The sequence below is a fragment of the Ictidomys tridecemlineatus genome, chromosome 7, assembly GCF_052094955.1.
Source record: "Ictidomys tridecemlineatus isolate mIctTri1 chromosome 7, mIctTri1.hap1, whole genome shotgun sequence".
In the NCBI taxonomy this organism is placed as follows: domain Eukaryota; kingdom Metazoa; phylum Chordata; class Mammalia; order Rodentia; family Sciuridae; genus Ictidomys; species Ictidomys tridecemlineatus.
Genome location: NC_135483.1, coordinates 143,956,236 through 143,969,543, shown reverse-complemented (window position 1 = coordinate 143,969,543; position 13,308 = coordinate 143,956,236). Strand labels below are relative to the sequence as shown.

The 13,308-nt window shown below is 36.6% G+C and overlaps 1 non-coding gene across 1 annotated transcript; it reads left to right on the top strand.

Moving 5' to 3' along the window:
• Positions 1–12,802: 12,802 nt before the first annotated feature.
• Positions 12,803–12,906, top strand: LOC120883790 (U6 spliceosomal RNA). Its single transcript, XR_005725988.1, has one exon. It is a non-coding gene; the product is annotated as a U6 spliceosomal RNA (small nuclear RNA).
• Positions 12,907–13,308: the final 402 nt, after the last annotated feature.

The window sequence follows — 13,308 nt, the reverse complement described above, 5'->3', positions numbered from 1 at the left end:
TTGCAGTTGTATACATATTAAGCTGTATATTCAAATTTCCTACATGACAGTCCAGAGTTTTCAGAGAAAGGATTTCAGAAATTCAAGTGGAAATTGTTAGACTTCTTATGACTTTGCTTCTAAAGTCCCAGGACTTCACTCTGCCATATTCTATACAGGTAATGCAGCTCATGAGGTCAACCTAGATTCTAGAGAAGAGGTAATAAAAAATTTGTGGCCATTTTTAATCTATTAAAGTACTAATATTAAAATCAACAAAAAAATTCAGTTGATTGAATAGCAATAACAGTAATAAGGAATACTGCTACAATTCTGGATTAACACAGCTTCTTTTAAGACTTTGCTGACACATGCCTGTGATCCCAGTGACCCAGCAGGCTAAAGCAGGAGGAGGATTGCAAGTTCAAAGCTAGTGTCAGAAACTTACTGAGGCCCTAAGCAACTCAGCAAGACCTTGTCTCTAAATAAAAAATAAAAAGGGCTGGAGATGTGACTCAGTGGTTGAATGCCCCTGGATTCAAACTCTGGTACCAAAAAAATAAATAAATAAAAATTAAAAAAGACTTCATTATAGCATTTGTACACATTTTAGAGATCTTTAATTATGATGTAGAGATAAGCACAACTATATAATTTTTAAGAATCATCCAAGCAATCTACTTTATAATAATGGGGTGAGGCAGAAGGACTAGTTTTTAATCTTGGCTCTATCATTAACTGCCTGAATGCCTTCACTTGGGGATAAGCTAGATGTCATCTAATTTCTCTCTGATACAATATTAAGAAGAATGAGGGTGGGGGGACAGGGAAGAATGAAGGAACTTTGGTTTCTGTTGAGGGGAGTGAGGGGAGGGGGGAGTTGTGGGGATGGGAAGGACAATAAAAAGACATTATTTCCCTATATACATGTATGATTACACTATGGAGTGACCCTAAACCATGTACAACCAGAGGAATGAGAAGTTGTGTTCCATCTGTGTGCTGTATGTCAAAATGCATTCTATAGTAAAATAAATAAATTAATTTAAAAATAATGATAATTGATCATTAAGGTAGGTAAGAAGAAAAGAGCTAAACTTTTAATCAAATTCTTAAGGACTGAATTTGGGCTAAGATGTCTGTTTATAATAACTGGGACCCCCAGACTTTTCCAAGGAATTTCAAGCTCTTATCTACCAGGTGATCACCAGATAGATCTAGGAAAAAGTAGGAGACAGTTGAGAGCCTTCTTTGGGGACTCAGGCCTACAGGTAACGACCCTCCTGTGCTGTGCTAAAGGTAAAAAATTCACACATTCCCTTTTTTCCTTGAGTAGGTTTGTTACTTTTGGAATTAATTCATTTAGTTGCCTTCTGTCCTCAGATCTCTGATGGGTTCAAGAAAAATAGTAATATCAAGCTCCTTAATCATTTTGAGTTAACTTTTGTGCATGGCGAGAGATAGGGGTTCAGATTCATTTTGATGCAAATGGATTTCCAGTTTTCCCAGCACCATTTGTTGAAGATGCTATCCTTCCTCCATTGCATGCTTTTAGCCCCTTTATCAAATATAAGATAGTTGTAGTTTTGTGGATTGGTTTCTGTGTCCTCTATTCTGTACCATTGGTCCACCCGCCTGTTTTGGTACCAGTACCATGCTGTTTTTGTTACTATTGCTCTGTAGTATAGTTTGAAGTCTGGTATCGCTATACCGCCTGATTCACTCTTCCTGCTTAGCATTGTTTTTGCTATTCTGGGTCTTTTATTATTCCATATGAATTTCATGATTCTTTTATCTATTTCTACAAGAAATTCCATTGGGATTTTGATTGGCATTGCATTGAACTTATAGAGAACTTTTGGTAATATCGCCATTTTGATGATGTTAGTTCTACCTATCCATGAGCAGGGTATATTTTTCCATCTTCTAAGGTCTTCTTCTATATCTTTCTTTAGGGTTCTATAATTTTCATTATATAAATCTTTCACCTCTTTTGTTAGGTTGATTCCCAAGTATTTTATTTTTTGGGGGGATATTGTGAATGGAGTAGTTGTCCTCATTTCCGTTTCAGAGGATTTGTCACTGATATACAGGAATGATATTAAATCAGAGACATGGCATCTGATAGAAGAAAAAGTTGGTTATGATCTACATACTGTGGGATCGGGCCCCAAATTCCTCAATAGGACACCCATAGCGCAAGAGTTAACAACTAGAATCAACAAATGGGACTTACTCAAACTAAAAAGTTTTTTCTCAGCAAAAGAAACAATAAGAGAGATAAACAGGGAGCCTACATCCTGGGAACAAATCTTTAATCCACACACTTCAGATAGAGCCCTAATAACCAGAATATACAAAGAACTCAAAAAATTAGACAATAAGATAACAAATAACCCAATCAATAAATGGGCCAAGGACCTGAACAGACAGTTCTCAGAGGAGGACATACAATCAATCAATAAGTACATGAAAAAATGCTCACCATCGCTAGCAGTTAGAGAAATGCAAATCAAAACTACCCTAAGATACCACCTCACTCCAGTAAGATTGGCAGCCATTAGGAAGTCAAACAACAATAAGTGCTGGAGAGGATGCGGGGAAAAGGGCACTCTTGTTCATTGCTGGTGGGACTGCAAATTGGTGCAGCCAATTTGGAAAGCAGTATGGAGATTTCTTGGAAAGCTGGGAATGGAACCACCATTTGACCCAGCTATTCCCCTTCTCGGTCTATTCCCTAAAGACCTAATAAGAGCATGTTACAGAGACACTGCTACAACGATGTTCATAGCAGCACAATTCACTATAACAAGATTATGGAATCAGCCTAGATGCCCTTCAATAGATGAATGGATAAAAAAAATGTGGCATTTATACACAATGGAGTATTACTCTGCATTAAGGAACGACAAAATCATAGAATTTGGAGGGAAATGGATGGCATTAGAGCAGATTATGCTAAGTGAAGCTAGTCAATCGTTAAAAAACAAATACCAAATGACCCCTTTGATATAAGGGGAGTAAACAAGGACAGGGTAAGGACGAAGAGCTTGAGAAGAAGATTTACATTAAACAGGGATGAGAAAAGGGGAGGGGAGGGGAGGGGAGGGGAGGGGGGATAGTAGAGAATAGGACAGACAGCAGAATACATCAGACACTAGAAAGGCAATATGTCAATCAATGGAAGGGTAACTGATGTGAAACAGCAATCTGTATACGGGGTAAAGTTGGGAGTTCATAACCCACTTGAATCAAACTGTGAAAGATGATATATTAAGAACTGTGTAATGTTTTGAACGACCAACAATAAAAAAAAAAAGAAAAATAGTAATTTTTGTAGATAACCTGACTTTCAGAAAGTGTGCAAATTATAAGTAGATCTCAAAGAGATTTACTGAGTGATAAAAGCTGATCCTGTATGATTATATGTATATATAGTCTCAGAATAATTATAAAGATAAGAACAAGTTGTTAGGATTGGAGTGATGTTCTCTTGAAGTTTTCTAGATTAAAGCAGAAGTAGAACTCTAAATAGTATTTTATATGCCCTCTTCAGATGAAAATTTTGAAATATTCAAAAAAGTGTGTATATAAAAACTCAGGGCCTTGCATATGTTAGGCAAGCCCTCTACCACTGAGCTGTGTCTCTGGTCCGGCATCAAACATATTTTGTACATATTTTTTTGTTCTCTAATGTGAGTTTTTATTTGGAAAGTATTTCTACATGTGGACTTAATACATCAAAGCTTACACATAGTTTATATTTTGATAATATCAAGTTGTTTTTCAAACAGTTTGTACCAGTTAAATTCTTACTAACATTGTATAAGTGGCACCAAAACTCTTAGCCTAACTAAAAAAGCTGAGACTACTAATCCTACAGAAAAATATAAAGTAGTTCTGTATCCAGTTGGATGCATTGAAAGACATTTCCTACACAAGAGTCTATTTGCCATTTCAAAGTAGCATTTCATAGGGAAGTAAACACTGGTCTTCAGTGATTCTTTCAGTCTAGTATTTACAGCTGAAGCTGTTTGCTTTCAAATGCAATTCACCAAAATTAATGCTTAACAACAGGAACAGCATTTCTGGTTTCCATTAGCTTGTACATTAGTGACTGATGATTGGCTCTGATGACTGATGTCTTGGGCAAAGAACGTGCTTAACTTTTGGCATTAAAGGAAAAGTGATTAAATGGCATTCTATAGCTTCTTGGTTAAAAAATGAAAAACACAGGACAACATTTGCTTCGATTCACATCCTGGTTATTTTAAATTCTTGCATCTCATGCACAATTTTTTTTTCATTCAATGAATTCATATATAAGTTCCTACAACATGTATGTATGTCCTGCTTGGTAGTAAGAGGATTTAAGAAAATTAGATGTCTATTAATATCTATAAATATTTATAAATATCAATATCTATCTATCTATCGGCACCTGCTCATCTATTCATCATCCATTCACCTATTCAACCAAACACTTATTTATTTAATAAATATTTGTCTTTAACATCCACTCTGTTATAGGCATGCTGTGAACACTTGAAGTTGAATAAAAGATGGTCCCTGTTCTCAATTCAATACAATCTCGTGGGACACAAACATGCTCAGATCCTACTGGGGAATTAGTAGACTTTCCAGGGGAGGTGGTGTTATAGATGTTTGAAGGTATATGGGATGTTGACCAAGAATCTTTGCTTGGTCAAAATTTAGTTAGGCTTCTGAAGTTTCTCTTAGGCCCATGTGTGCACCTCCTTGTAAAATTCAGTTTTAGGAAAAGAACCCTGCTAAGGCAATTTAGTCAGAATTCCCTGTCCTCAATATCTGATCATCCTTGACATCTGCTCAGATTTCTTATCCTCCATCATCTCCCAGGTGATATCCCATCATTCTGGTGGGTTCTCAGCAAGAATCTTGTTAGGTTGATTTCACCAAGATTGCCCTTACCCCTGAGATTTCCTATTAGTAATTTTATACTCATTGACTCCCTACATTGTTCCTTAATTATAAGTTTTCTCTTGTTTATGATGTATTCAGGGTTGAGCCCAATCTCTCTCCCATTGCAAGGTCCTGTTGCAATGGTTCCTGCACATAAAATGATGGACATAAATAAAATCTTTCTTACCATGCTTTAACAAGTATCATTTAAAAATTATTTCTTTTAATAGTCAATGGATGCCACAGCCTGGCTGGGCACAATTCACAAGCCACTTGTCAAGCACAAACGAACTTTATTTTTAGAACACATACTGTACCACAGGAGCTCTTCAGGAATTCCCTCAGAGCCCAACTGCCACCACCAGCTTCTAGGGAGCTTCTCAACCCCCCCACTCCTCCCACTCTTGAGGCCGATGGGCTGGGTCGCATGGGCGGAGCCAAAAGAGTCCCCCAATGAGCAGCTCCCTGGTCTGAAAGGGTGGGGAAACAGCCCAATAAGCATCACTGCAGAGGAGCCAATCAGCTGGCAGCTGGAAGTTTGCTGGGGCCACAGTGAGCCAATCAGCTGGAAGTTTGCTGAGGCCCCTTCGGCCGTTGCTCTCAACAAATGGATGATCTAGGTTCTAAGAAGTTCATTCCAGACTGAGGGAGTATGCTTGGAAAAGGCACATGGGTGTAAAAGTGCATTGGAGAACAGGTTAGGGGATGGTGAATGATAATAGCAGATGCTGAAATAAAACTTATTTTTAAAAATGGCTACAGTTAATAATGAGAAGGGGGACATCCTTATGGAAAGGGTTGTTGCAAAAGGGTTGTGGAAAAGGCAGAAGTACTTAAATAAGACTTTGAAGACTGGGTAGGAGTTGACAAGCAGACTGCTGGTAGAAAAAATACCAGAGGCAGAGAGAACAGCATGCACACAGTTCTGGAGTTGGCCAGGAGCCCAGTATTGTTAGGAGGCCAAAGGAATGAAACTGTGTGAGGGACAAGTAGTATCTAGCATTCTATCACATTTTTTCTACTTAAAGACTTTTCACACAGGCTAGTTTCTCTCCCTAGAAATCCCTTTGCCAATAACAGAATGCTTTTGGTGGCCATTAACAGAAAACCAAAGTTGAAAAAACCAGAGGGTAGCTCAGGCTTTGGTTCATAATGCCATCAGCGTTCTGTTTCACTATGATTTTTCTGATTCTATCTTCTCCAGCAAGCTGGTTTTTCTCTTTGGAAGCAAGTTGGATGCTGCTGGCTTCCATGATGCAAGTCTTTATTTACATTCAAGAAGGAAAAAGTAACTCTTTCTCTATGTTTCAACAGAATCCCTGAGTTTCACTCTGGTTGACCCAGCTTGGTCACATGCCCATTCATGAACCAGTTACTATAACTTGTAAGATTGTCTTGTGCTGAATTGCTGAGGTCATTCTGTCTTTGAACCAGTTGCCACAGCAAGGACACTTAGTTGAACTAATCAGGGCCAAATTCATGATGGGAGAGCAGGCTGTATACCAGGTAAACCTGTGGATATACTATGTATGTAAGGAATGTCTGGGCAAAGAGGGAGACAAAGGCAAATGCTATTGCACTGGTCCACTTTGTGCCAAGTTAACTTATTTTCTTTAATCCTCATCTTAGATGTCAGGTCTGCAGAAAGACTTTCCCAGATCTCCCAATTTAGATTTAAAAAGTCCTGTTTTAGCTTATGGCACTGTATAGTTTTCCTTCATAATGCTTATCACCTTTATACACTTATTTTTAGTATTATTTGTTAAATGTCTAGTTCCTGCACTAGGACTAAACTATATGAGAGCAGAGTCCATCACGTTTCCTTGCTGGCACGTCATATGCATGCTATAAACATGTGGGAATGAATGAGTGGATTTGACTTGAATCCATTCAATAATAAGAATTCTAGGCTTGGGATGTAGCTTAGTGGTACAAGCTACATCAAACACAAGGGTTTGATTCTCCAGTACCCTCTCCCCCCAACACACAAAACAATAAGTTAGCCGGTTGTAGTGCTACATGCCTGCAATCGCTGGTGATTAAGAGTCTGAGGCAAGAGGATTGCAAGTTTGAGGCCAGCCTGGGGAACTGAGGGAGATGTTGTCTCAAAATAAAAAGGGCTGTACTTGACTTTAAGATAAAATGTGCTTAGGTTCAATATCCAATACACCCCTCCCCCGCAAAAACGAGAGAATTCTTAACTTTGACTAGCTTCAAAACTGATGTGGTACTGGGGAGGCAGGAGGTTAAAAAAAAGGAATACTAAGCTTGAGGCTATGTTATAATGTGATCCAAAACTGGTAAATCCAACAGAAAGATACTCCAAGAATTACATGGATTAAGAGACTCACCATTTTTGTAAATGATACTGTCAAATGCCAGTTCTGTGTAAAAAATCTTGTCATTTGTAATGATATTCATCCCTGCTCTCTTATTTCAAGGTTATATCTTAGAGCAGAGCAAATTTTAAATGCACTTCACAGACCAGGACTATCTTGCTCTTCTTCTAATAAATTACATGTATCAGAAATGCACCATCATGGAACCGAGGCAATAAAGAGGTTTTTATCTGGGCTAAAGAAATTATCATCAACTGACGGAACTCACGTCATTCAAAATTCACATTTTGACTCATGATTGTTTGAAATTTTATTTTCATATTGATTTTGGTTCAGTTTTCAAATAAATGAGTTCAGGAAAAATCAGGTTTCAACATTTCAAAATATTCATGCCACTAAAATGTAGGTCTACTCCATCTCATCAAACCTCAGTATTCTAGTTAAAGATGCTTGGAGAATCCATTTATAGAACATCAATTAAAATAGTTGAATTATTTTGTCAGCTTTAATATAATTTCTTCATTTTTTTTTCCAGTGGGAAAAACTCTCATTATTTCATTGGTCCCAGATAGAGAAAGAAGTGTTTGCTAAGCACTATTTATTTATTATCACTTTTTAACATAGACATATTTTTGTGCTATTGTACAAGACAAATCATTTTTTCAATTTTTATTAAAATATGTAAAATATTTTTATTTACTTTGATCTCATATTAGAGTCTTTTATCTGTTATATCATTTTGTATTTACAGAGACTGAAAACTTTAATTAAGTAGTAGTGCTATAGAAATTCAAGATTTGAGTGATATTTGCTCTATCGGGAGTCTGTTATCAGCATTTGATATGGAAGATGTGGGCTAATCTATTAAATGCAATAATTTCACCTTGTTAGGCAATCTTTTGCCATAACTACTTATTTGAGAAAATAATGAATCCAAAGGGCTCCTTTCTCCTCTTGCCCTTAACCATGATTTGTCCTTAGTCTTGGTTAAAATTTATAAGGTTCCCATTATTTAAAAAAATAAAGACAATATGTGCATTTAAAAAAATAAAAATCCTAGGACCTTACTTTATGAAAGGCTTTTTTTTCCCCCCAAGACATAGGTAAAGCAAGGAGGTAGATTTTTGTGTATTTTAAGAATTTTTTGGCTTTTTGTGTGTGTGGTGGGCATCACATTTACACCTCAATTTTATTTTTTTCTATAAAACATTACAGATATATTTGAAATCATCCTTCAGAAAACCAAAGCAAGAAATTCATGTTTCCTGAAAATGTTTTATTTTTGAGATGCTTGTGGCTGTTTCCCAATCCAAGTTGGGTTTTTTTTTTTTAATTGTAGTGGTTTTTTTTTCCAATATCTTTATTTTAATGTGGTGCTGAGACTCGAACCCAGTGCCTCATGCATAGTAGGCGATCATGCTACCACTTTAGCCATATCCCAGCCCCAAGTTGGGTTCTTAATATCTTTAAGAAAACCAACTTAGCCTGGAGAGATAAAAGTTAACTTCACTTTAGGACTGTGAACCAGTCCTATGTTAGTGGTGACTTTGTGAAAATATGGGAATAACAAATTTGGTTTCTTCTATATTTTCACAACACAAAAATACTTCTGTGACTTTATATGTGTGTGGGGTTTCCCACAACACCAGTGTAGTCCTTCAGCAAACACTGAGCACCTACTAAAGACCAACTGGGTGTATTCTATTTCAGTTCAGTTCTGATGCTGTCCTCCTGGACACAGCATCAGTTCCCACATGTTGAGGCCCCCAAGACTGTCCCCATCCCAATTTTAGATGCCAATCACAAGCTCAAGGTTGTAGGTTATTTTAGCTGTGCTTCTGACAGACTCTAAATTGAGATTCCCACAACCCCCTTCTTGCATCTAATTAATATGCTAGAGTGTCTCATTGAACTCAGGGAAATATATTTCCCAGCTTATTATAAAATATATTACAGGGCTGGGGATGTGGCTCAAGTGGTAGCGCGCTCGCCTGGCATGCGTGTGGCCCGGGTTCGATCCTCAGCACCACATATAAACAAAGATAGTGTCCACCGAAAAACTAAAAATATTTTAAAAAATTCTCTCTTTCTCTCTCTCTCTCTTTAAAAAAAATAAAATATATTACAAATGATCCATATTAAAAGGTGAATAAGGGAAGATGTAGGAAAAGGGGCACCAAGCTTGACTACGTAGGCATTATTGATTAAATCGTTGGCTGTTGGTGATTGACTTAACCTCACTCCCTCTCCAGTCTTCAGAGATTTGGGACTGGAGCTGAAAGTCCCAATTCTCTGAATTCTGCCTTAGTATTTCTGGTGACCACACCCTGAAGTCATGTGTCAACCATTAGTATACAGAAAGATATTTGTCAGTTTGAAGGTTCCAAGGATTTGGGGAGTTGTATCCCAGGAAATGGGAACAGGGCCAAACACATATTTCACAATATTACTTCAGATAACTGACTAATATCCATCTATCCCTTCTTTCCTTCTTTCCTTCCTTTCTTTTTCTTTTTTTGTTATGGTACTGAGGATTGAACCTGGGGTACTCTACTACTGAGGTATATCCCTAGCACCCCCACCCTTTTTTTGAGATAGTGTCTTACTAAGTTGCCCAGGCTGGCCAAGAACTTGTGACTTCTTGCCTTTGCCCTGGAGTAGCTAGGTTTATAGGAGTGCACCACCATACCTGGATTACTGCCCAATATTTCTGTGCCTCTGTTTTTCCATCCATAAAATGTGTTTTAGTAGGTTCTCAATGTTTGTTGAATGAGTGAGGGAATGGATGAATGAATAATAACCAATACTTACTGAGTGCTAACCGTGAACTCAACATTTAAGTTCATTTTCTCATTTAAGCCCTATGAAGCAGATGTTGTTATTAACTGTAATTTTAAAAGGAGAAACTTAAGTTTAATTAACTTGCCCCACATCACCAGCTAGCAATGTGTGACATTTTAATCCAGGCTTTCTAACCTGTGCCATGTTCTTAAACATGCCATGTCTAAGTTTCCCCCTGGCTTCCAGAAGAGAAAGTCAGCTAAAGGCAACTGGCAATATTCCAGCAGTCTTTTGCCTGGTGAACTTGAGTCTGTGACTTGTATAGTCACATCACGTGGAAAAGGAACTCAACAGGGCTGGAATCTCTCACCATGTGATCTTGGATGAGGAAACTCTTATCTTTTGTGTATTGAAGAGTACATAACTAAGGTCCTTCCAAACCAAAGAGACAAAGTAATTGACCTCAAAGTATGTACTACCCTTTGACCCCTTTGGGGGCAAACAAGGGGCATGGAGCTAAGAATTACTGCTCTTGTACAGAAATCTAACATTCTCAAAGAGAAATTTGAGTCCTGTGAAACAAATGGCCAATGGATGCTGCAGAATGAGATGTCCATGCTCCACTGTTGTTAACTGAAGGCACAGATGGTAATATTATTAATATTTAGAATGTATATGCATGGACATTGAGATTGAGTTTATGTAACTCTGAAAAACTTTTATTTCATTTAGCAAACAGCCAGTGCCACATAGTGACCTGGCTATGCGGCATTTGAAATGAGATTTTGGGTTTTTTTCTTTTTTTTTTTAAAAAAAAACAAAACATTTTTTTGTTTTTAAGAGAGAGTGAGAGAGTGAGAGAGGAGAGAGAGGAGAGAGAGAGAGAGAATTTTTAATATTTATTTTTTAGTTGGCGGACACAACATCTTTGTTGGTATGTGGTGCTGAGGATGGAACCCGGGCCGCGCGTCCGCTTGAGCCACATCCCCAGCCCCTTGGGGTTTTTTTCTATGGTTTAGAAATGTTCCGTATTTTGGAATAATACTTATTATATAGGGAACACATTCTAAGACATTAATGGAACATTTTTATAAAGCTGCAGAGTGACTCCATTAACTCTGTGTTAAGGGTCACTTGTACGTCTCCAAAATGGAGCTGCGGCTATATGTGTGAAAAGCCAAGGGAAACTCCCAACCGATGGGTCCCATGTGAGAAGCAGTACAACTTAGTCAGAGTATATCTTCACTAATCTACTTTTAAAATGCCTCTTTAAAAACAAAGATTGGCCAAGAGGAGTAGAACAGAGAAGCTATCCCAAATGAGCAAAGAGGTTGAGGTAGTTAGGGAGTAGAGAACTGGAAAGAAAACGGAGGAATTGCAATTTCTGAGTGTTTTCTTACCTAAGATCATCCATCTAAAAGTATTTAATGCATCATGAACTCTTACAAGTACTTATTGAAATACATAAGGTATTTTATGTCCTTTTGCCCTCTGCCCTTCAAAACAACAGCAACACAAATTGTGTTAAGACTGGTACAAGCCAGTAGGCAGCAAAAATATTCTTGTTAATTTTGGAAGCCAACAATATGTCATCTTACAGGACAGAGTGCTGTTTTACTGGTTCTCTGAACATATCCTATGATGTCTGAGTATTGGATAATATAGTACCTTTCTGGCTTAACTGAGCATTTTCTTGCTTTCTTTGGTGTCTGTCAAAATAAATATTCTAATGTTGATGTATATAAATATTAAAAAACTTAATGGTTAATAATGGAAAAATTAAAGATGCATTAAATATTTTTAGAACTCCAAGCAAAGCATACATAAGTTTTTAAAAATTTTCAATAGGGACTTCTAAAGTTTTTAGATTAGAGAGAAGTTTTTTTGTTTGTTTGTTTCCAATAGTGGGGATTGAACCCAGAGGCACTCTATTAAATGACCTACATCCCTAACCCTTTATTTATTTATTTTTTTATCTTGAGACAGAGTCTTGCTTAAGTTGCCCACACTGGCCTTAAACCTGCAATTTTTCTGCTGTGGCCTCCCAAATAGGTGGGATTATAGGCATGTGCCACCATACCTGGCTGAGAGATGTTTTAAGATGGATTATAGGCATGTGTCAACATGCCTGGCTGAGAGATATGAAAAAATAGAAAGGATTAGCTCTGAAGAAATTTGTAAAACTGTTAAAAAACAATTAATGGCATTAAATTGTTAACTCACTAAATGGAGTGCCATAAACATGTACCAATGAATGTTTATGGTGTCTTGGCAAATTACTTGTATTTACTAAGGAGCACTTTTCCTTGTGTAAAAAATCTAAACTATACTTTAACAATTTAAAATACATTTATAACATACATATTGAAGATACTATGTTCATGGAATCAAAATTTAAGACAATGTCTAAATGCTTAGTTATATGATGTTTATTAGGAAAAGTTGAAAAGATGATAATAAAATTGTGTGGTACACTTTAAGCCAATATTAATATTAATACACTCAAGAATGAGAACAAACAGAATTCTTCCTTATAATACCAGATAGGCAAAGATCATCTTTCTTCCTCTCTACTGGCTATCTTATTTCCTTGTTAAACTTAAAAGAAACTTTTTAAAGAATTTCAAGATATTGAAACATCTAGATTAATTGAACATTCTGAGTAACAACAAAAGAAATTGCCACACATATGAACCTTTTATTTCTGAGTTACATTTCAAAGAAATAGAATTATGATGATCTTAATATTAAGACTAAATCAAGTGCTTGCTTCGGCAACATAGGTACTAAAATTGGAATGATTCAGAGATTACCATAGCCCCCACACAAGGATGACATGCAAATTCATAAAGCATTCCATATTTAAAAAAAGAATAGCCTAAATGAAACATGATTTTACTGTTCTGTCGTTCAGAAGGCACCTTCTTTGTACAGATTCTTAGGGCCTTCCACAGGAACCTAAGTTATCATTATCTATGACTACTAACAGTTCTGGTTATTTAGGTCTTATTAAAGAGAAGCTTATGGTATTGGCTTTGATTCTACTTTTGACTTCATATGCCTTCAGTGAAATAATTCAGAAATTCTCAAGTCTTATTATAGTACAGTAGTTCCTTCTTTGGCCAAATATTTTCTCTAAAACTAAAAGTCACAATAACTTATGTCCTATTTACTAATTTAATTCTGATTTAATACACTATATTAACTAAAATTATATTCATTTTAATATATAATTTTAATATATAATATATAATTTTAATATATAGTT